Genomic DNA, 24,451 nt, shown 5'->3' with positions numbered 1-24,451 from the left:
TAGTTGCTTTTCAATGTTGCATTAGTTTCGCTGAACGGTAAAGTGAAATAGCTATATGTATACATATAGCCCTTTTTTGGAGACGGCAATGGCACCCCACTCCAGTACTCTTGCCTGGAAAATCCCATGGACAGAGGAGCCTGGTAGGCTGCAGTCCATGGGGTCGCTAGGAGTTGGACACGACTGAGTGACTTCACTTTGACTTTTCACTTTTATGCACTGGAGAAGAAAATGGCAACCTACTCCAATGTTCTTGCCTGGAGAATCCCAGGGACGGGGGAGCCTGGTGGACTGCCATCTATGGGGTCACACAGAGTCGGACACGACTGAAGCGACTTAGCAGCAGCAGCCCTTTTTTGGATTTCCTCCCCATTTAGGTCCCACAGAGCATTGAGTAGCGTTTCCTGTGCTATACCATCGGTTCTCACAAGATATCTATTTTATACATAGTAGTGTATATATGTCAATCCCAATCTTCCAATTCATCTCATTCCCTCCACACATTTGTATGGACAAATGTGGAACAAATATATCCACACATTTGTTCTCTGTGTCTGTGGATAAACAAGAAGTGGTACACATATATATGATGGACCATTACTCAGCCATAAACAGGAACAAAATTACACCATTTCCAGAAACATGGTTGGACCTAGAGACTATAATACAGAGTGAGGTAAGTCAGAAAGAGAAAAACAAATATATATCCCTTAAATGTGGAATCCATAAAAATGATACTGATGAACTCATTTGCAAAGAAGAAATAGAGACATAGACCTATTGATTATTAAACTGAGCTTTAAAACACTTGTAAAAGATTTCATGGAAGCATACCCTTTCTTCCCATGGCTTTTTACCTTTATATAAGGACCACCAGCAATACTTCACTACGTAAAGTTTAAGCTTTCTCTAAGGATTCAGTTGAAGGCCTTGCAAGTCTTCTTTCAAAAGATAAAGACAACAATCTCTGCACACAATGTCCCCTTTCCATCCAGTATTTTTTTTTTTTTTATAAAATAAGCATCCTCTAGCAAGAACAATTTGATTCAAAGGAAAATCAATTGATCCTCAAATTCTGTTGCAGTTTTGAAAACATTTTTCCTGAGTAACCAAATAACGATCTGTATCGTGAGCCCTAATGTGAAAAAAACTAGAACACAGCTCAGCCATAAAAAATGTAGCAAAAGCTTATAATATCTTGTATTTCTGCCAAAGTGGAATTGAGAAAGAATAATAGACCCAATTAAGGTACCACACTAAATTTTGGTCATTTGTATGGTGGCTCACACTAGTTTACAACTATTTGCTCCCAACCCTACAAGGCAATTACACATCTTTGTTGTTTGCCACGACACCTCGAGAGAAGCATATCTTGCTACCTATCATCAGATAGGTAGCTAGTCCTTGGCCATGGACTTGACCAGCCAATGAATATCAGCAGAAATGCAGTGTGCTCACTCCAAGCAAGAGCTTCTTGAAGAAGGCTGTTCTTTCTTTTCCATCTCTAACTGAAGAACACCCTATCCTAGATGGGATGCTCCACTAGCCTGGATTCCAAAATAAAGACTCATGGAAAAGAGCCATCTGGAACAGAGCATCTGCCACAGCTGCAGCACCCTCCAGCAAGACGGGGAAACCCACAGCCCATCCACAGAGGACATGCAATGAGACAAAGCAAAATAATCTTTGATATTTGCACTGAGACTTAGGGGTTGTGTTTTACCACAAGTTAGATGAATCAATGCAACAAACAAATTATAATGATCCCAAGAATGGGAACTAGATTTCTGTGTTCTAGGAAAAAAAGGAAAAGAAACTAACATCGTTAGAACATACGCTCCAGACCAACTACTTGTTCTAGGAGTTTTCATGATACTATGCACCAACTTGATGTCTGAAACAACCGCTTGAGTCTCATCTACAAAATGAGAGACTGAGGTTCTAAGACCTCTAAGTGAGTTTCCAAACCTGGCATTCTCTATGAGTTCTTCTCTACAGGCTTCCCTAAAAATCAGATCATTATGTAACTTACAGTCACCATGTTTTCAAGAGAATGGATATCTGGCCTAGATGATGCCATGTTTTTTTTACAATATGACTGGTGCTTTAAATGAACCAAGAATTATTTCCAGAGAAGACTGCCTTTCAGTTTGCTAATATTTAAAACATTTTATTTCAGAGAAGAAGCCTACTTTCATTTCCTATTTTTACCTACTTAACATTAACTACCAAAAATCTTGGAATTCTTCCATTTTTCAGAGAAATCTTTAATTAAAAATTTAGCTTCCTCTTACACTGACATGAATTTCATTTAAGATATCTATAAATGTACCAATATTAATGTGAATCAACTAATAATTTGGCCTTTTAAAAAGTTATATGTGATAATAGAGATATCATCAAAAGATTTCAAACCATCACAGTCTATTAAAGATCAATGCCATCACCATTAATGACACATAGGTATTGTTTTAGGAAGGGAAATACATCTGGAGTCTGATAAATGGATTTTAAGTAAAGAAGAGTGGAAACTAATCTATCCAGGTTGAAAGAAAGATTTTAAAGGCAAGCAAAGTCAAATGAATATACTGAAGCAAAATTCTCCTATGCTTCCTCTGATTTGAAAAGAAAAATACCTGTAGAAAGATAACATTATACATCTTTTGGTGATGTTAATCTTTACCATTTTATTTGACATCTTAACTATATACCTAATGGACAGAACAATAAATCTATAAATTGCAAATCTTTATAATTCCAGGCAAAGAATGATAACATGTGAGAGCAGAATTAGAAATGTGGCATTAGAAAAATTATACAAAGGTTATTTTTAATAAAGTATTTCATTAAAATTCAATGCAATGGACAATTACTTAACATGCACACTTTATCTGCATATAAAATAAAGACACAGAGTGGAAAATAAAAAAGGTAAGTTTAATGAGGGAATTATATGTGATATTTTGGTTTATATGTATTTTATTATTGCTAAAATAATATTTTTAAACAATTACAAATGAATGCTGCTACTAGTATTTATTATATATACTAATTTTAAGTCCCATGGAGAATTTAAGCAAAGAAGTGGAAATCAGAAAATAAAATGAAAGTAAAGGACTGAAAAACAAAACAAGGTAAATTGACAAGAGATGAACTTCTCCGGAGATTACAGAAAACACAAAACAAGAGCCAATCAGCAGGGTAAAACGTCAGAAGAAAACATAAGCTGGAGCATGGAGAACCAAAAGGGAAAAAATACAGAAATGAACATAAAAGACACAAGGGATATGGTGAAAGTTCCAACAATAAGAGAGGAGAATAAAGCAAAAACAATATTTGACAAAATAGTACTGCCAAAAATTTTCCCCCAAATGGCCAAAACACCAAGAAATACTACAAACTCCAAGAAAAATAATTATAAATAAAACCACCCCTAAACGCATTATGATCAAACTTCTAAAAAAACAAAGACCAAGCTGCTGAAAAACAAAGACAAAAAGAAGACCTTTGAAAGGATAACACAAACCATTGGCTGATTTCTCAACAGAGGGGGAAAAAAAAGCAAGGAGAGAATGGAATGATACCTTAAAATACTAAAAGACAATTCCTCCCAACACACAATTCTATGTCCATCAAATATATCCTTCAAAGTTTAAGGCAAAATACACTTAACACAAAAACTGAGAAGATTTTGATCAGCACAAATACCCTCATGGAAAGACAATTCAAGCGAAAGGAAAAAAAATCCCAGAAAGAAGCACCAAGATACAGAATAGAACATAGAACAATGAAAAGGGTAGGTATGTCAGTTATTCTAAGTAAAATCAACTACAAAATAATTACTGTCACATGGAATCTAAAATAACACAAAAACAAAAAATTAAGAAGGTAATTGCTAAACTGACACATGTGTACTTTGGAATATTATGTAGTATTTTATAAGGTTGAAACATAGAAATCTATTTTTTAATAAAAGAAGCATGTGAGAAATGATGTATACTGAATAACACAGTTTATATAATTAAATACAAAAAAAGAAGGCAAGAAAGGAGGAAAAAAGAACATCAACTAGTAGGACAAATAAGCATTAAGATTGTAAGTTTAAACCCAAATATATCAATAATACATTGAACATGAATAGATCATAAGAAAAGGTTGTCAGACTATCAGATTTTAAAAAAGCAACTTAATCCCAAAGAAAATGAGGTTGAAAGTAAAAGGACAAAAAAAAACTATATATGCTATGCAAACACTAACCAATAAATAAGTGGTGTACCTTGACTACTGTAAGGCAAAACCCCCTCCATGAAAACTAAGAAAAATGGCATAAAACAGGAGTTAAAAAGGACATTAACTACAGCATCTACAGACATTAAAACATAAGTGGATATTATCAACTTTATACCAATAAATTTGAAATGATAAATAATTCCTAGAAAAAAACATAACTTAGCAAAAGCATCAGAAAACCTGCATCGTCCTATATCCATTAGAGAAACTGAATAGAGCCTGATTTTTTTCATATAGCATATTATATAAACAATTCCTCATGCCATTTCCTTATGTCACTTGTTCCATTATAGAGGACACTAATTATAGCAATTTATTAAGATTGGGGTTTCATTTAAGCTTTATTAATTCTTACCCATGTGACCTTTAATAAATAATTATAACCTTTTTATGCCATAATTAAAAAAAAAAAAACGACCCCAGCAGTGGGATACTTCATTGACTTGGTACAATACTGTGGATCTTGGAAACGTTGATAGGTATATCAATGAGTATGTTTGATGACTGCATAGCAGCCTATTTTCCCCTCTTATAAATGCTATAAGAAAATCCTTATTTATCTACCTTTATACATATTCCTAATTTCTTCAGGATAAAATCCTGAAAATGAAATTGATGGACAAAAAGAGATTCATGATGCATAGGGCCCATTGTCCAGAAAACCTGAATCAGCTTACATTTCCAAAAAACAGTATACAAATGCTCATTTCCCTACACCCTCATCCACCTGGATATTATCCTTTTATAGCTCTGCCAGTTTGGCAGGATAAAGTAGCAGATCAGTATTACATTTATTTTGCATTTTATTTACTATTAAATATGCATATCACACACTTATTAGATCTACTGGCACCTGTAATTGTCCTTTCATAAACTGCCTTCTCCTGTCTTTCACCAGAGCAGAAGAAAGGGAGGAAAACCAGCAAATCACAAAGTCCTGGTGGTCCAGGGCACCAAGCAAAAATTATACATATTCATTGGCAGAAGTTGTACATAGCTGAATGACATTGCCCCATTATCCAATAATGTTTTAACATACCAGATGTAATCTGTAATGCTTCGGTCTCAGGAAATTAGACAATTCAATGCCAGGCTGTGGACAGACACCAGCTGCAGTGGGGTCTTTACAATCTCAAGCAAAAAATATGTCACCACGGCAAACTCCCCTGGGTTCTGTTTTACTGAAACCAGAAATTACTTCCATGATTAACAGAGTATGTAGCATTGTTTATATTGAAGCACTGACAGTTTAGAAATTGTTGACATTTCCAAAAGAGCCATCTGATGAGAGACTTTGAAATTATTCTAATTGAGAGGCAGACCATGGCTTCTTGTCAAATTAAGCTCCTGTTAGAGGCCTAGAGAAACTGGGCATGAGGAAGCCCAGAACAAGGCCTACAGGAATACGATATTTCATGAGCGGACACAGAGGCACTGACTGAACCAAGGTGTTTCCCAAAGGTTTAGGCTGTACCTTTTCGGGTGAAAGCTGTGTGTAAAATCGATGCAATATATGAGAAACATAGACATCTCTAATTTTGCTTAATCATGCTTATCAATGTTTGTCAAAAAAGATCGAATGATACCTCATCCAATGAGATACAGTATAATGGGCGATGAGAGCTTGGAAAAGCAAAGTAACAAAAGATGGGCAAAGTGAGCAGCTGTAAAAGGGAGGCTGACTAGCCTCTATTTTGGCATATAGGACCCTGTTCCTGTCAAAGCAGAACTATTAGAATGAAAGGCATGGTTTTCTCAAACACCACAGACATAGAGGATTTCTTGATACCAGCACTTCCCAAACTGACTTCTCATAGAATCTTTACAACCCAAGAGACATTTAACATAGGGAAACACAATTAGGAATATATTTGTAATTATGATTATTGATATGCATAAAATACACTGCCAAGTCGTGTGACACCATGTATAAGACAGTAACAACTGTGTTATGACATGTTTTATATATTTACATATGAAATATAAATATATGTACAATGCATTTATACAGTATATCTTTTGTTATTATATATGTATTTGATCTTCATTATTCTAGGATTTCATAATTGCAATTCTATTTGCCAAAATTTATCTGTAACCCCAAAATCAATCCTTGTAGCACACTTGCGGTCTCATTCATTGACATTTGAAAAGCAGGGAAAATTTTGGGTTGCCCCGTGCCCTCTTTTCCAGCTGAAGTGGAACAAGGCAACATTCTACCTTCTTGCTTCAGCTCTCCTGCTGTAAACAAGTGTCCTTTTCATGGTTTATTTCGTGCCACATTTCTCACAGTTGTATGCTTTTAGCTGCTGGTTTTACACGAGCCCCAAGTGTAGTGCTGAAGTGCTTCTAGTGTTCTAGGTGCAAAAAGGCTCCGATGTACCTGAGGGGAAAAACACGTGTGTTACAAAGCTTCATTCAGGCATGAGTCATAGTGCTGCTAGCTATGAATTCCGTATTAATAATAAATCAACAGTGATATTAAATAAAGTATCTTTAAATAGAAACACACATAAAACCAGGTTGTATACAGACCACTTGACAAAAGTGCCGTGACCAAAGGCTTTCAGGAACCCAACCCTGAACTTCTTCCCTTAGGGACAAGTATGCAGTATTCACTAATTCAGTGTTCGAAGAAATCTTATAGGAGATACAATAATAAATGATATACATAAATGAGTCCAAAAAAACCTTGAGGAACTTTCATTTTTTTTAAGCTAGAGAAACAAGCCTGAATAAGAATCATCTCTGGTGACTTTTATTTATTTATTCAACCCATGAATGAATATTTATTCCATCAGCCATTTATTTACTCAGTCAATGAGTACATACGGAGTTCTTCTATGTGCTGTGCATAAGGTGGTATACAAATAAAGACACCGTGTTGACTTTCTGGAAGTTTGTATTCTAGAGAGAAGGGCCACCATTTACATCTATTGTATAACACACAGCCTGACTGGGGAATACAGATGTAACCGATAATCACATTCATGAATTAATGGCCACAAACTTGGATCAATAAGAACATGGTTCTCTTACAGAAAAGACACCCAACTTAGATGAAAGGTGATGGAGACAATATTCCAGTTAGAAAACATGCCTGAGCAAAGGTTGTTAACAGGAAGGATCATGATATTCTGTAGAAACAGAGAACACTGTGCCTGAAGCAAAAGAAAGAAAAGAAAAATGGCCCAAATAAAGCTAGAGAGACAGGGCGGTGAACCATCCTAGACCTTAGAAGCCAAGCTAAAAAATGTTGGTTCATTCTGAGTGCAATGGGAAACCACTAATGAGAGGTGATTATTTACCTTATAAAGATCACTTTGGCTGCAGTGCAGAGATGGCCGATGAGGGTGGTCAAACTCAATGTGGGAGAACAGTCAAGTCATCATAACCTCCCTGAACTGTCTCTTCCAGTATAATAAAAGCCTAACAAATATATAACTATCAGTGTGCAGACTGGACATTACACACAGGAAAAAAAAATGATGAGACAATCAGCATGGCCACAATCAAAAGAGTTTTAAATCTCTTATTCTGAAAATTATAAACCATGGAAATAGTGTGACTTCTTTGCTTTTCAATATATGTCTGAATAGCCTTTGATGCACACTTAATCCTTTTTACTATGACTTCCCTTATTCTTCAGAAGGTATATTTAGATACCATTCAAATGTATACTTCATTCTAGTTGTCATTATTCCTCCATTTTCACAGTCTGCTTAAGTTGCCTTTTGAATGTATACTGTAAGTATTCTTAGGAGTACAAAGACTTCCCTCCTCAGTGGATCTCAAAACGATGTCTGTAAAGGATGGAGGTGGCAGAGATCCCAAGTTAAAAGTAACTCGGAAAATTCACTACTTAAGAGGTCCATCTTCTGACAGTGGCTGCTCCCCTCCCTTCTTCTTGTATGTAGACTTTTAATGAAATGGTAAAAGCTGTATTTCAAAATAGAAAGTGAGGAAGAAGAGGGGAAGGAGGAGGAGAAGCTGGAACAGAAGGAGGAAGAAGAAGAGAAGGAGTCTCCTACCCATGTGAGTTTGTCTGGTCCTCATTTGACCAAAGACATAAATAGACATTATAAAGACAAGCAAGGAAATTTGAATAAGGACTGCTATTAGATGATATGGGAACATTTTGTTAGGTATGATATGCCATGGTGCTATGTAAATGTATATATGAAAGTGAAAAGGAAGTCACTCAGTCATGTCTGACTCTTTGCGACCCCATGGACTGAAGCCTATCAGGCTCCTCCGTCCATGGGATTTTCCAGGCAAGAGTGCTGGAGTGGATTGCCATTTCCTTCTCCAGGGGATCTTTCCGATCCAGGAATCGAACCCGGGTCTCCCGCATTGTCGGCAGACACTTTACCATCTGAGCCACCAGGGAAGCCCCCAAATGTATATATATATACACATGTAAATATATACCACATAAATATATAATATATATGTAAATGCATATTTACATACCACAATATCTGTATATACACGTGTGGGCAGGTGCATAGTCACTCAGTTGTGTCCGACCCTTTGCAACCTAAAAGTCCTTATCGATTACAGATGTCTACTGAAACAATTATGGGTAAAATGTCATCGTCTCTAGGATTTGCTTTAAAATACTTCAGGAGGACTTCCCTGGTGGTCCAGTGGTTAAAAATCCGCCTGCCAATGCAGAGGACACAGGTTCAATCCCTGGTCCAGGAAGATCCCACACGCCCAGTAACTACTGAAGCCCGTGGCCTACAGCCCATGCTCCACAAGAGAAGCCCCCACAATGAGAAGCCCGTGCACCGCCACAAAGGGGAGTCCCTGCCCTCTGCAACTAGAGAAAGCCTGAGTGCAGCAACAAAGACCCAGCGCAGCCATAAATAAATAAATAGGTTAGTCCAGAAAAGGGATAAAATCAGTGAAATGTGATGAACAAAAGATAAATCATTACTGAGGCTGGGTGATGGGATGTAGGGATTCATTATACTTTTCCTTAACTTTGGCATGTTCTTAAAAATTGAGACGAAGGAGCCATAAGCCAAATTATAGTGGGCTGAGGAGTGACAAGGCAATTCCTTGTGCTTTCTCTATTTCAAAGTCTTCAGCACATTTTTATTAAATATTAAGTCTTGTCTTAACTGGGATTCAGGAAATTGAGAGTATTTACAGTAAGGAGGCGGTATAACGCAGCCTCACTTCTCAGGAGACACTCATCCAGAACGATAGTGGGTAACCAACTGTATAGAACACACACGGGATGCTCTAAGGATGCCCAGACTTCCTGCCCACCTCTGCTACACGGCAGTTATGGAAGCTGATCAAAGATCATCTCCCAAGCAGGTAACAAGAGAGAATACTGAAGTGGGCAGCCATTCCCTTCTCCAGAAGATCTTCCCAACCCAGGCATTGAACCCACGTCTCCCATATTGCAGCCAGATTCCATACCATCTGAGCCTCAAGGGAAGCCTCAGCAAGAGGGAAGGACCACAAAAAAGCAAATGAAAGGCATGCAAAATGCTTGTTACATCTCCATTTTACTCTGGACCAGCACTGAGCCAGGTACATAACATATTAGGAGGGCAGAGCTGCTGTGGGAAATAGACAATTAGGGAACCATCGATTATGCAGGGAGCTGCAAAGCTCCTAGTGTGACAGCCAATGACCACTGACCAGGGACAGTTATCCTCCTTTTTCATGGCCAATAAGGCTTCCTCAAGTTCAAATGCCACCCTAGTCTGTTTCACCTTCATAGCACCTTCCCTCTGTTCATAACCCAATAGGGACCTGAGCATGGCCACTAAATAAAGATAACAATTTCATTTCTTCTTCAGTGTTATTTCCTCTGAGGCTATTTCTAAACTATGCAATTATTAAATATTACTTATTTAATGTGTGGGGAAGCACACAGGATTTTTTAGGAGGATATACCAACAAATAGAATAAATTATGAAAATACATGCAGTACTGTCAAAACAGAATAGCCCTATGAGCTACGTTCTTTAAATCCTCTCCTTCCTTGATTTCCCATATGGCCACACAGTGGGCCTTGTCATCTCTTGAAACAATGGTCATTAATTTCGACCATAAGGCCCTAGTCTTCTGACCTCATCAGGTCTTCCAGCTTTGGGCCTCTCCCCCTCTTCCCAGTTCCTCAGCCCACTCCCAGCTTCCTGCTCGCCCTATGCAATCACATTCCAAGAACTACTGTTTGCATACTTCTTCCAATTCCTCACGTTTCTCTGACTAAATTCTAGTTCTGGACATATTCAACCATCCACCTTCCCTCTGCCTGGACCTGAGCTTCTGAATAAAGCTGAGAAGAACCCCACAAGGACTCTCTGGAGCTTGCTCCCCCACACTGAGCTGTCCCTGCTGAAACAGGTTCCCACTCTTCACACCTGCAGTCTCCTCTTAACCTCCTCATTCCCTGCAGATCATCTCACCTTCAACCACACAGAGAAGAGACTATGACATGGGAACTCCCTCAACTTTCTTTCCCTCCTATTGTGACTAGGAGGATTCTCTCCTGTCTAAACATGATGGCTCCCACCTGTGTCTGGATCCCACTTCTCCCGCTCATCATCTTAGGGCCTCCTAGGTGGTAATTCACAGCCCAACCTCACCTCCCATCTCTCCCTCCCCTGCTCACTCCTTCAGGGGTGAACATGTCCAAGCTTAGGCCATACGATGTGAAGAACTGACTCTTTGGAAAAGACCCTGATGCTGGGAAAGACTGAAGGCAGGAGGTGAAGGGGACATCAGAGGATGAGAAGGTTGGGTGGCGTCACTGACTCGATGGACATGAATTTCAGCAAGCTTTGGGAGTTGGTGATGGACAGGGAAGCCTGGTGTGCTGCAGTCCATGGGGTCGCAAAGAGTCAGACATGACTGAGAGACTGAACTGAAGGCTTGTTCTACCATCAAAAAAAAAAAAAAGTCATCCTCTATCTCCACTTCAGCTCCATCCATCCCATTCTCTATTCTCCCCTTCAAAAAGAGCTCTCCCGAGAGGTGCAAACATTAACTATGTCTGTCCATCATGACCCACTCATTCCAATCTGGATTCTCCTCCCACCAGTCCCCTGAAATAGCTGTCATGAAGGTCAACGATAATCACCATGTCACAAAATCCAGCTGAAAGGAAGACTCCAGGACATCTTTAGAAGAAGTTGAAATTGATCACTTTGTCATGACTGCTAGGGCAAAACTGTAAAATACAGAAAATATAGAAACTAAAACTATGACAAAAATCTAGCAAAAGCGAGTCTGCAATCACATTTATAGAGATCAACAAAAATTTAGTAAAGTTTTAAAAACAGATTAAATTCCGTAACAAAGTAAGCCACAGGGGAGAACTGTACTTGTTTTCATCTTTTTCTTTACTTAACGATTTTCTCATGACAAAAAATAACAGATCCTTATTTAATACGTAAAACAAAACAAAGGTATACAAGGAAAACAAACATCCACGCCTGGTATTCCACCCCATCCGCTGATCCATAATGAAATAATCATCAAGGGAATATTCTTTCACGTCCTTTTCCTAGTCACAAAAACACAGGCAAACACACACACACACACACACACTAGGGTTTGGCTTGATTAGTAGTTGTTTGGGTAACATGTTGGTATTCTGTTTTGTTTTGGTGTATATAAAAAATTACAAACAAAATTAAGGAGAAATTACTCATCATAAACTCCTTATCCCCATGCATGTAGACTCCTACACTATCAACACCCCCCCAAGATGGTATTACTACTTCTATTACAATTGATGAACCTACATTGACGTATCATTATCACCCAGAGTCCAAAGAGTACACTACAGTTTTAATGTAATACTATTATACATCCTATGGGTTTGATAAATGCATAATAACATCTATTCACCATTGTTGTACAGAATAGTTTTACTACCTTAAAACCCTGTGTGTGGAATCTTTCCAGACAAGAGATTGTACCAGTGTCCCCTGCATTGGCAGGCAGATTCTTATCCACTGTACCACCAGGGAAGTCCTGGACATAACTTTTCAATTCATTTGAGTAAATACCAAGGAGAACTCCAAGGTGTATGTCTGGAGACAATTCTCATTTGAAAAGATATCCATACCCCAATTGTAATATCTTACCGGTTCTTTCATTAACTAATGAGTTAAATAAGATCTTGATACAACTCCATCTTATATTTGCAAACCTTATATTTGCATTATCACTCCACTTTTTTCTAGTCTCTATAAATGTGAGTACAGACTAATTTTTGTTAGATTTTAGTCATAGTTTTAGTTTCTATATTTTCTATATTTTACAGTTTTTCCCTAGCAATCACCACATGGAGATCAGTTTCAACTTCCTCTAGAGATGTCCTGGTGTCTTCCTTTCAGCTGGATTTTGTAACATGGTGATCACTGTTGACCTTCATGACAGCCATTTCAGGGGACTGGTAGGAGGAGAATCCAGATTGGAATGAGTGGGTCAGGATGGACAGAAGCCTTCAACACTATAACTATAGTGTTAAAAAAAAATGAGAGGCAGAGGGTGGGGAGATTTGGGAGAATGGCATTGAAACATGTAAAATATCATGTATGAAACGAGTCAGCAGTCCAGGTTCGATGCACGATACTGGATGCTTGGGGCTGGTGCACTGGGACGACCCAGAGGGAGGATATGGGGAGGGAGGAGGGAGGAGGGTTCAGGATGGGGAACACAGGTATACCTGTGGTGGATTCATTTCAATATTTGGCAAAACTAATACAATACTGTAAAGTTTAAAAATAAAATAAAATTAAAAAAAATAAAATACCGAAACTTGACTCATGAGATGACACAGAGTGGAGCAATAAATAAAATGACACACAGGATATCTGTGAGTTCACAAACTATTAATTAACTCCTGAACCTACATTCAAGCCAGAGGCAATGTGGCAACGGGGAACAGAATCCATTAAAAAAAAAAAAATGAAATTGTTGTTGTCAAAATGTTTATGCCCACTTTTTAAAAACACAACACAAAGATATTCTTACACACCCAAGGATAAAGACCTATATATAAAATATAGAAGACACATCTTCATTATTAAAAGTGCCTGAAGAAATCAGTGTACTGAAGCAGAAATCAACACTAAGAACTCTAGAATAGCAAATGAAATTTAACACTGAAATATCTTAAATAAAAAGAACTATGACTTATTAAATCATATTTAAGCAAATATGACTTATTAAATTGACCATTAAACATAAATTTCTGGATCTGTAGAAAATATATTTTACTGTTTAAAATTTCAAAACTAATTAATGTGATTCTGATTCAGCATTATCTGAATAATTACAAACTCATAAATAACCCACACCAATCATGCCAATTCTTGAATGCAAAGTAAATAGCTACATACCCTTGGTTGGTACCATGAAAAATGAAGTAATTAATATAACCGTGACTTACTAATCCTGCTAGTGGAAAGCATGCTAAGCATGACATCATATATGCCCATATTTGCACTTAGAAAAAATGGAGCACACTTAAATCTGTAACTCTTGAAATGAATTAATAAATGTATTTCCAAATTATATGGGTACAACTATAAGTAACCTCAAGACATTTCTACCCAGAATGTTAGCTTCGTGGAAAGAAAGACAAGTCTTTCCCCAAAAAGGTCAAATCACTACTCTTTACGAAATGTCAGCTAAATGCTAACCAGATATCAAGGCTTCTAAGAAGTTTACACGCCTCTAGACCAAATGTCTCTCGACTTTCTTAAAGGACCAGATAGTAAATATTTTTGGCTTTGCAGACCACATGGTCTGTGTCACGGTACTCAAAGTTGAACAAAATACTGACAATACATCAACAAATGGGTATGGCTAGGTTCCAAGCACATTTATTTACCAAAACAGGAAGAGAACCAGACTTGATGCTAGGGCCACAGTTTGCTGACCACTTGCTCTAGACCTTCCTCTGGAACGCACAGACAGTGCAAAACAAAGCCTGAGGGAAGGGGCATAAATACTCCCATCTCCCCCACTCCCACCAGGTTCCTATTTTCCCAGATTTGTCCCCCTAGAACTGTTCTCTACATAGCAGAGCAGCCTCGCAAACAAGCCTCTGTCTTGCTTGTTAGAATCCCTGAGTCAGTGAAGAAATGAAGGTGCAGAGGATATTTCCAGAGAAATCTTCTGTAACGTGTGATTCAACCTCAATTCAAAGACATCCTCTTCTGGCTCAGAGAAAAGCCTTTTAACCTGAAATATGGCTTTCTCAAAGGAAATCAGAGTCTTAGCCTGCCCTCTAGTGGCAAATTGGAGTATTGCCAAAGGGGAAGCGTGGGACCAAGATGAGGGCAACAAGATATTTTTTAATTTTGCATTCACTTTATTTTTTACATAATTTTATTTATTTTTGGCTGTGTTGGGTCTTTGTTGCTGTGCAGGCTTTCCTCTAGTTGCAGTGAGCAGGGGCTACACTCTAGCTGCGGTTGAGCAGGCTTCTCACTGTGTTGGCTTCTCTTGTTGCAAAGCACAGGCTCTAGAGTTGAGCGGGCTTCAGTAATTGCGGCTCTCAGGCTCTAGACCACAGGCTCAATAGTTGTAGCTTATGGGCTTAGTTTGGCTTCCCTGATGGCTCACACGATAAAGATCCACCTGCCAATGCAAGAGATCAGGGTTCGATTCCTGGGTCAGGAAGATCCTCTGGAGAAGGGAATGGCAACCCACTTCAGTATTCTTGCCTGGAGAATTCCATGGACAGAGGAGTATAGCGGGCGAGGAGCCTAACAGGCTACAGTCCACGGGGTCACAAAGGGTCGGACATGACTAAGGGACTAATACACACACACAGGGTTAGTTGCTCCATTTCATGTGGGATCCTCCCAGATCAGGGATTGAGTCCATGTCGCGTGCATTAGCAGGCAGATTCTTTACCACTGAGCCACCAGGGAAACCCACACCAAGATACTGAATATAGTTTCCTTTAGCTCGGTTTCTGGAAAGTAATTTTTTAAAGAATATATGTATATACATATAGCTGAATCATCAATGTGCTATACACTGGAAACTAACACAACATTGTAAATCAACTGTAGTCAAAGTGATGGTTTTCCCAGCAGTCATATAAGGATGTGAGAATCAGACCATTGAGAAGACTGAGCACCAAAGAATTGATGCTTTAAATTGTGGTGCTGGAGAAGACTCTTGAGAGTCCATTGAACAGCAAGGAGATCAAACCAGTCAATCCTAAAGGAAATCAACTCTGAATATTCATTGAAAGAACTTATGTTGAAGCCGAAGCTCCAATACTCTGGCCACATGATGCAAAGAGCCTACTCATTGGGAAAGACCCTGATGCTGGGAAAGACTGAAGGTAAAGGAGAAGGGGGCAGCAGAGGATGAGATGGTTAGCCTCGCCAACTCAACGGACATGAATTTTGAGCGAACTCTGGGAGATGGTGGAGGACAGAGGAGCCTGGTGTGCTACAGTCCATGGGTCACAAAGAGTCAGATATGACTTAGTGACTAAAGAACAACAAATACTTCAAAAAAGACAAGGGAAACAAGGTGACATGCCTGCTTCATAAGAGCCACTCTACCACATGTGCCAGATATGTGGCTTTACAAGGAGCCAAAAGTCCTTTTCCTCAGGGAGCTTACAATCTGTAAGAAAGGAGATAGGTATTACTTTTTTTAATTGCACCAACATACGTAAAGACCTTGTTGGATAAGGAACTTCTGTGGCTCCCTGGATGTTAGAGAAGCTGCAGGACTGCAAACAACTGACGTCTATCTCTAGGGTGCCAGGGAAGCCACAAAGGGCAGGAATTCTTTGAACTATGAAATCACCCACAGAGGGCACCACTCAAAGGGAGGAGTTTCTGACTGCCGGGTGCCCTTGGTGACATTACACTACAGGGGCCGAGCTCAGGATCCGGGGCTGGAGAAGCCGTGCACACAGCAGGAACCTGCAGAATGCCGGACATCCCTAAGAGGTAAGAAAACACCAATACAGTATACTAATGCATATATATGGAATTTAGAAAGAGGGTAACAATAACCCTGTGTACGAGACAGCAAAAGAGACACTGATGTATAGAACAGTCTTATGGACTCTGTGGGAGAGGGAGAGGGTGGGAAGATCTGGGAGAATGGCATTGAAACATGTAAAATATCATGTATGAAACGAGATGCCAGTCCAGGTTCGATGCACGATACTGGATGCTTGGGGCTGGTGCACTCGACGACCCAGAGGGATGGTATGGGGAGGGAGGAGGGAGGAGGGTTCAGGATGGGGAACACATGTATACCTGTGGTGGATTCATTTTGATATTTGGCAAAACTAATACAATTATGTCAAGTTTAAAAATAAAATAAAATTTAAAAAAAAAAGAAAAAAATAAATAAAAATAAAAAGCGGAGACATTACTTTGTCAACAAAGGTCAAAAAAAAAAAAAAAGGAAAGGAAAACACTCTCCTCCTCCAGTGGCTTTCTAGTGCCCTCTACTGGCAAAGTTTAGCATTGTGCCAGCCTGCAAAGGAAAAATACAGGACCCAGCAGAGCAGGCAACTTACAATAGATTTGAAGCTGAGAGGTCATAAATTGATAACCAGTACACTCTGGTCTCCATATGGTGACCTTTCTAGAAGAAGAGCAAGCATACCAGTTAGGAGGTACTTAAGTAGAGAAGATAAAGAAGGGATAATAAATAAATATATAAAGAGAAGAAAAAATGATAATAACCTATATGGTGCTAGACAAAATACACTTACAAGTTCCTCATGGGCTCCAGGAAAGACGCCAAATATCACAGCTTATGTCCCTGTGCTACTGGACTTACAGAGGAGCTGTCTCAGAGAGCATGGCTAAGAGAGCGAGGCGGGTGAGCTGTCAGGGGTCCCAGGACAAGGGGCTGGCAGCACCAGCAGAACTGAGGCAATTCTTAGTATACAAAAAGCACAGGGGTAGTACTGCTCCCCAGAGACAGACCCGCAAAGTTTAACAAACACATCAGGTACAATCAAAGCTGCACTCAACCCACGCAAATACTACCCCCGCTGGGCTTTCAAGGCCTTTGAGTCTCAAAGTTACTAAAGAAAAGCCAGTATAACTTGTGACAAACCATCACTCCCATTTTTAAAAAACTTATTTTTAGAACATTTACGTGGCCACGCTGGGTCTTGGTTGCGGCACACAGAATATTTGATCTTTATTGCAGGTATGGCACACGGGATCTTTAGTTGCTGCATGCGAACCCTCCATTGCAACATGTGGGGTCTAGTTCTCCGACCAGGGATCAAACCCAGGCCTCCTGTGCTGGGAGCATGGAGTCTTAGCCACTGACCACCAGGGAAAAAAGCTTTTAAATGAATGGTCTTTTTTTCCTTTTAACAGTCAGCAAGCCTGGCCTTCTGGTCCTTCACACACATCTTCAATTTACCCCGTCTCAGGATCATCAGCAGAGGCAAGGTCCCCCTACTGATGAGGAAGGTAAAGTGCCAGCTTGTCTGTTAGTATTTCCAAAACATTAACATTCTAAGTAGGAGAACTTGAGCACCAACTGAGAAGCCAAGGTAGAAGTAAATTTGTCAACAACAAAAATTTACCAAACATAAAAATAAGCAACAGTGTACAATGGCACCCTCTGGGCAGTGAGACTGAGGATGGGCAGTGCGGCAGTGATTTTTAAATAAACCCTTCTATGTGGTCTGAAAGAGAGAGAGAGAGAGATACACATATATATATAATTTTTACATATTATATAAATATATATGTTTATATAAATATAAATTTGTTTATAATTTATATTTATATATAAATTATATTATAAATTATAAATATATATTATATAAATATATCTAATATATAAATCATTGTATTATATTAATATTTATATACTATAAATATAGTCTATATATTTATATGTATTAATATATTTATATAAATATTATATCTATATATTAATATACAATATATTAATATTTATGTATAAATAAATATAATATATAATTATATGATATATATTTATATGTATGATATATCATATATGTGTGTGTATATATATATTTTTTAATCCAGGCCTGAAAGGAAAATGGAGAGAAGCTTTCAAATGGATAAGAGAAAGTTGTTAGGTCATTATGACACTGGACTGGAATTTTAATTACTGAAAAAAGATTACCCTTGAGTCTGAAGGTGTCCCGAGGACTTCTTACCCGAGAGCAGCTAGAGAAGTTATAGGATACGCCTGAGATAGTAAGTGGGAAAGAACAGTCTCCTCTCTCCTGGCATCCCTTTGATTCCAACCCTCTCAATACAAGGGCACCCAGAGGGAGAGATGGCATCAGAGAGCTCTGTTTGCTCTGCGGAACTAGGATTTGGACAAGTCTGCATCTAAGGGTGGCCTTGGTTCCCGAGATAGAGTTGAGCAAGCTCTTTTACTCCCCAAAAGTTTTGCTTGCTTCTTGCAGGTCGATTTTGATAACGTTGCAGACAAAATTCTTGTTTTGGAGGTGTCAATCAATATATTGAAATATTTGGAAGCATGAATTAGTCATGAAACAAGACCATCCTGGCGGATTTGCAAAGAACTTGGAAAAGTCTTGAATATATCATTGTGCCCATAAAGAAGATACAAAAGGGTAAGAGTAAGGTTTGGAAGGGGTCTGGATGGATGATTCCTTTAGAGAGCCCTGCTGATCCTCTAAGCAGATGCCTACATCTCTGACTTTCAGCTTAAGGGAATCTCCACAAGACCACCGAAAGAGCTTACAGATTGGGATTCCCAGTAAACTGCTGACTCCCACCGCACCCGGGAAATCTGGAGAACAGTGCTGTGTTCCACAGGTGGCTGGTTCTTTTCCTTGCAACCTTTCAGAGGTCCCTCCTGGCACACCTTTCCTCCAGCAAACCCCTGACTACCCACTGCTCCCAGCTTCCGCATCTAACGCTGCGGCCTTTATGTCGTCTGCTGAGGTCTCCTCACCTCTGAGCAAAGCCCTTAAGGAGAGTCCTTTGCCAAGTGACCACCACGCCGCTCCCTACCACAGACCCACTTGGGACAGAGAAAACTCACTCATTATTGCCCCTCTCTTATTATAACTTGTTCATAATCTAATTTGACCCAGAGGAAAAAAACGGCACTTGTCCCTCCCGCAAAGCTGTGAATTAACAGGTTGGTCACCAGACCTAATTACAAGGAGAGAATAATAGTCCTTCAACTGCAAAGGATCCAAAACACACACATAATGTAGAGTTTCTGGTTTGCCTAAGTGGAGCTGCACAATATTCCACCATATTACATAACTATATTTCAATTAACAAATTCCCTTTGGTAGATAGACTGCTACTGAGTTATTTTAATACCGCAATACTGGGAAAACAAACTGCGGAGTCACGTGCGGCAGGAGTCAGGGGCAGAGCCGGGATTCCAACTCACAGGAGAGAAACGCGGCGGGCCCAGCAGCCCTCGCCGTCCCACCTGCAGCGCACACGCTTTACCCAGGCGGTGCTTTTTCATGTCCATCTTTCCGGCTCCCGTAGGCTCCTTTGAGAAGGTTAGAGGTGGCTTCTAGAACAGTTCAGCCCTGGAGGGTACACCCCCCTACAACCCGCCCTGCAGAGCTTGCTTTCACCTGCCTACCTGGAGACTGGGCGGGGCCCCGAGGGCAGGGAACCTATCAGAACCGAGGCCCCGCCCTCCTCGCGTCACCTGCCCAGCACAGGTGGGGTGGTAGTCTACTCAGAGATTTGTGAGGGCTAAAAAAAGTACTGAAAGTTCCTGATGCTTAAAGAGCATAAACAAGTTGAAGCTCTTGTTACTGCCTCCATGTCCGCTCATTTTCTTTCCGGCGTCAACAGTAGTCTGCTTCCACCCCTCCCAAGATCCCTCTTGGGCACTCAATCGTCTTTCACCTTCTCAAGAACTTCTACCGGTTGTCACTCACGTAGCCTTCACGTTATACTTTTCTAACTGGACCTTCTCCTTCAGCCCGTCTACCCACCATTTATACATAAACATCCTGTTGTCTTAGTTCCTCACTACTATATCCACCTCTCCTTTGTCCCTCTTGTCTATTGAAAACCAAAGTCACCATATTCATCTCCGTCCCTCCAACACCACCTACTTCACAGAAATCTGGTTTCTTCTACCCACTCCACCAAAACGTCCCCAGCAGGGTCTTCAGTGGCGATGTCATTAAATCCAATGGCCGTTTCCGGGCTGTGGTACACTGGCCTCTGTTCACTGTAAACCCCTCTGCTGCACCCTCTGCTATCCATACGGCTCACACCCGATAGATTTTCCCACCTCTGTGATCCCTCTTGAACTGCCAGGAAGGGTTTGTTTGTCTTCCTTACCCTCTGCTGGTTCCCAGCTCACTCTAGTCCTCTGTATCTTTCACTTTCCACAACATTCCATGGGTGAGCTCTTCCACATCGCTGTTTTGTTGTGCCGATGACCCCCAAGTCCTTACCTCCAGTACAGACCTTTCCTCTGGGCTTCACACTCTTGGCTATCCCAAGGGAACTTCAGACTTACCACCTCCAAAATTTATCTTTTCCAGAAAGCCTGCTTTGACTTTTACCCATCTTTTCTTGTGTTCTTCTGTCACTGGATGGCATCAGGTGCTGCCTCAAGCCAGGTATCCAGGCAATACCTTAGATTCCTCCCTCTCCTCCCCACCCAGTTGTGAGTCGGGTTCCCTAGGAAACAGACTCTGAGACTTCTGTGCAGGTGGTCTGGGGGTACGTGGGTACCTGCAGAAACAGCACCCGTGAAGGCTGAGTGAGGAAGGATGGGGTGAGGGAATTAGTTCACGGTGGCCTGATGAGCCCTTGACCTGAAACGGCCCTTCAAAACTGTCCCACACTCAGGCAAGGGGGAGCCCCATACCTCCCAGTTAATCTGTCGCTGGATATGGCAGACTGCTCTCCCAGAGGGTGTGAGCTTAGGTGAGGTGGCTCTCTTTGCTGAGGGTAATTCCTGTGGAGGGACTAGGCTGAGTGCCATCAGCCATTAAAACTCCCAGGCTCTGGCGGAGCAGGTGCCTAATTCTAAAGAGAGAACTGAGGAACCACACCACAGGACTCACTACATGTCTCACACTCGCTAGTCACCGAATGTTTTACCTATATCTGCATTTTAATTTTCAAATCAGATCCCACCTCCCTCACACGACTCTTTAGTATCCAAAAAAGTATCTGAGAGTCTGAACACATCAGGCCCTATGGCAAGGACAAAGTGATGGGTCAAAGAGACACCACTCCAGCTTTCAAGATGCTTACAATCTAGTTGGGAAGTAAATAATCAAGTATCAGTTCAGTTCAGTCACTCAGTCGTGTCTGACTTTGCGACCCCATGGACTGTAGCACACCAGGCTTCCCTGTCCATCACCAACCCCTAGGGCTTGCTCAAACTCATGTCCATTGAATCAGAGATGCTATCCAACCATCTGTCATCCCCTTCTCGCCATCCAACCATCATCCCCTTCTGCTCCTGCCTTCAATCTTTCTCAGCATCAGGGTCTTTTCAAGTGAGTCAGGTGGCCAAAGTATTGGCGTTTCAGCTTCAGCATCAGTCCTTCCAATGAATATTCAGGACTGATTTCCTTTAGGATGGACTGGTTGGATCTCCTTGCGGTCCAAGGGACTCTCAAGAGTCTTCTCCAACACTGCAGTTCAAAAACATCAATTCTTCGGCACTCAGCTTTCTTTATCGTCCAACTCTAACATCCATACATGACTACTGGAAAAACCATCGCTTTGACTAGATGGACCTTTGTTGGCAAAGTAATGTCTCTGCTTTTTAATATGCATATATACGAAGAGTTGACTCATTGGAAAAGACTCTGATGCTGGGAGGGATTGGGGGCAGGAGGAGAAGGGGACGACAGAGGATGAGATGGCTGGATGGCATCACTGACTCGATGGACGTGAGTCTGAGTGAACTCCGGGAGTTGGTGATGGACAGGGAGGCCTGGCGTGCTGCGATTCATGGGGTCGCAAAGAGTCGGACACGACTGAGCGACTGATCTGATCTGATCTGATCTGATATACTTTAAAACTTTAAGTGTTCTAAAGAAAAGCTAAAAGTACAGAATGCTATGAGATCTTATAACAAGGGAGGCTTGCCCAGCCTGGGAGTGGAGTGGAGGCAGGGAAAGCTTCCCAGAAGAAGTGTCATTTGAATCAGAATCTGAAAGATGAATGGGCATTACCAGGCTTGTGCTTGGTTGTTGGTATGGGTTGGGTGGGAGAGATGAGGACCAGTGTGGAACCTGCCTATGCAAAGGTCCTGAGATAGGTGGAACAAGATGCTGGAGGACCCGAAAGAAGAGCAGCATATCTCAGCATGTCTAGAATTCAGAAACTGAGGGGGAAGAGCAGTAAAAGATGACCCGAAGTGGCAGGCAGGAGCCAGGTCCTACAAAGCCAAGTGGGTCTTTTTCCTTAAAAGTAATGAAAGCCACTGAACAATTATAATCTTTATGTAATACAAATGGTATACCTTAGGCAGGCAGCATATTCAACTATCCCCAATCAATGCAGATAAAATGGATCATATAGATAAAGTTAAAACCTAAATTCTGCTAATCTGAAGTGCTGAGGGCAAAAAAGAAAAAGTTTGTTAATGCAGATACTATCATTACAATAGCCTACTTCTTTACCTCTAATGGCTACTTGTGGTTCCTCTGAAAAATAACACCTAGCTGCTACTGACTGCTTACTTAATGTCAATGTTAAGTGCTCTGCATAAATTACCTCACTTAATAAAACACTTTTACAAAGTGGGACAATTTAGAAAGTCAGATACAGAGAATGCAGCACACCCAAGTTCTCACAGTCAGGATGTAAATGGCAGAGTAGGACATGAAGCCAGATGTCCAATTACAAAGCTAAAGCTCTTGACTGCTGCACTGAACACTCCACTTAAGCTTTGGGAAACACCTAACTGCACCTGACTTTGAGTATTTTCCCCAATGCCCAAAACTTCTTCCCATCATACCTGCTCATGAGCTCAGACCCCTTTTGTAAATCAGGGTTAACTTACTCCAGGTCAGGTTTGGAACACACACACCTTTAGATACCACACAACAAACCACAGGCTACCTTTTGAAGGCCACTCCTAGAACCAGAGCACTTTCTCCTAGTGATCCCACCCGATCCTCATTTATTCTCCCTTTACCAGCCCATGACTTTGCTGCCACTATCTTCTGGCAGGTAAACCTACCAGTTTTAACAAATACTTGTAGAGGAATGCAAGCTTACCAGAACATAAGCACATGAAAATGAAGCAAATCTATTACAATCTCCTCTAAAATTTTATGATTGTTTATCATCCTATTTGTGATTTTTATGTTAAAGCTTGCCCTCTATCTCTAATCAAAAGTGGCTATGTTCCAACTTGCAGGTTTATAAACACTTGTGAAAATGTCCACTAGATGTCAGCCTTGAGCTACAACAGGTTTCCTGGGATGCAACCAAGGACTATTAAGGAGAGACCACGGAACTGAAAGTGTTGGAAGAATGACTTTCCTTTGCAGTCTGAACTAAGGAACTTTAGTGAGATTTTTCTATGAACACAGTGGTTTGATTTTTCAACGAGTATAAACAGATCAATAAATTACATCATGTCACATGCTCAACAAGTTCTAACATGCGCCCCCTCGTTCAAAGTAAAAATCCAACTCCTTACCATGGCCAATAAACACTCTTCCATCCTTATCCACTTTAGCCACACTGTCCCCTGAACACACCTGAGACTCTTTTCCCAGAAATTCTTGCATTAGACTCAGGACCCTGACTGTGGCCACCTTCTCAGAGAGGCCTTCCTGGCCACCCTTTGACCCAGCACCCACCTGGCACCACCCCACCCTCTTACCCTGACCAATTTTTTCTGTAACACTTTTTCCCTGCCTAACATGGAACAACAGACTGGTTCCAAGTAGGAAAAGGAGTACGTCAAGGCTGTATATTGTCACCCCGCTTATTTAACTTATATGCAGAGTACATCATGAGAAACCCTGGGCTGGAAGAAGCACAAGCTGGAATCAAGATTGCCGGCAGAAATATCAATAATCTCAGATATGCAGATGACACCACCTTTATGGCAGAAAGTGAAGAGGAACTAAAGAGCCTCTTGATGAAAGTGAAAAAGAAGAGTGAAAAAGTTGGCTTAAAGCTCAACATTC

At 40.5% G+C, this 24,451-nt stretch overlaps 1 long non-coding RNA gene across 1 annotated transcript; it reads left to right on the top strand.

Moving 5' to 3' along the window:
* Nucleotides 1-15,243: 15,243 nt before the first annotated feature.
* Nucleotides 15,244-20,216, top strand: LOC133253090 (uncharacterized). Its single transcript, XR_009738176.1, has 5 exons — nt 15,244-16,256; nt 17,658-17,753; nt 18,342-18,515; nt 18,731-18,901; nt 18,995-20,216. It is a non-coding gene; the product is annotated as an uncharacterized LOC133253090 (long non-coding RNA).
* Nucleotides 20,217-24,451: the final 4,235 nt, after the last annotated feature.

The sequence above is a fragment of the Bos javanicus genome, chromosome 8 (genome assembly GCF_032452875.1).
Source record: "Bos javanicus breed banteng chromosome 8, ARS-OSU_banteng_1.0, whole genome shotgun sequence".
In the NCBI taxonomy this organism is placed as follows: domain Eukaryota; kingdom Metazoa; phylum Chordata; class Mammalia; order Artiodactyla; family Bovidae; genus Bos; species Bos javanicus.
This window is presented reverse-complemented; position numbering and strand designations above follow the sequence as displayed.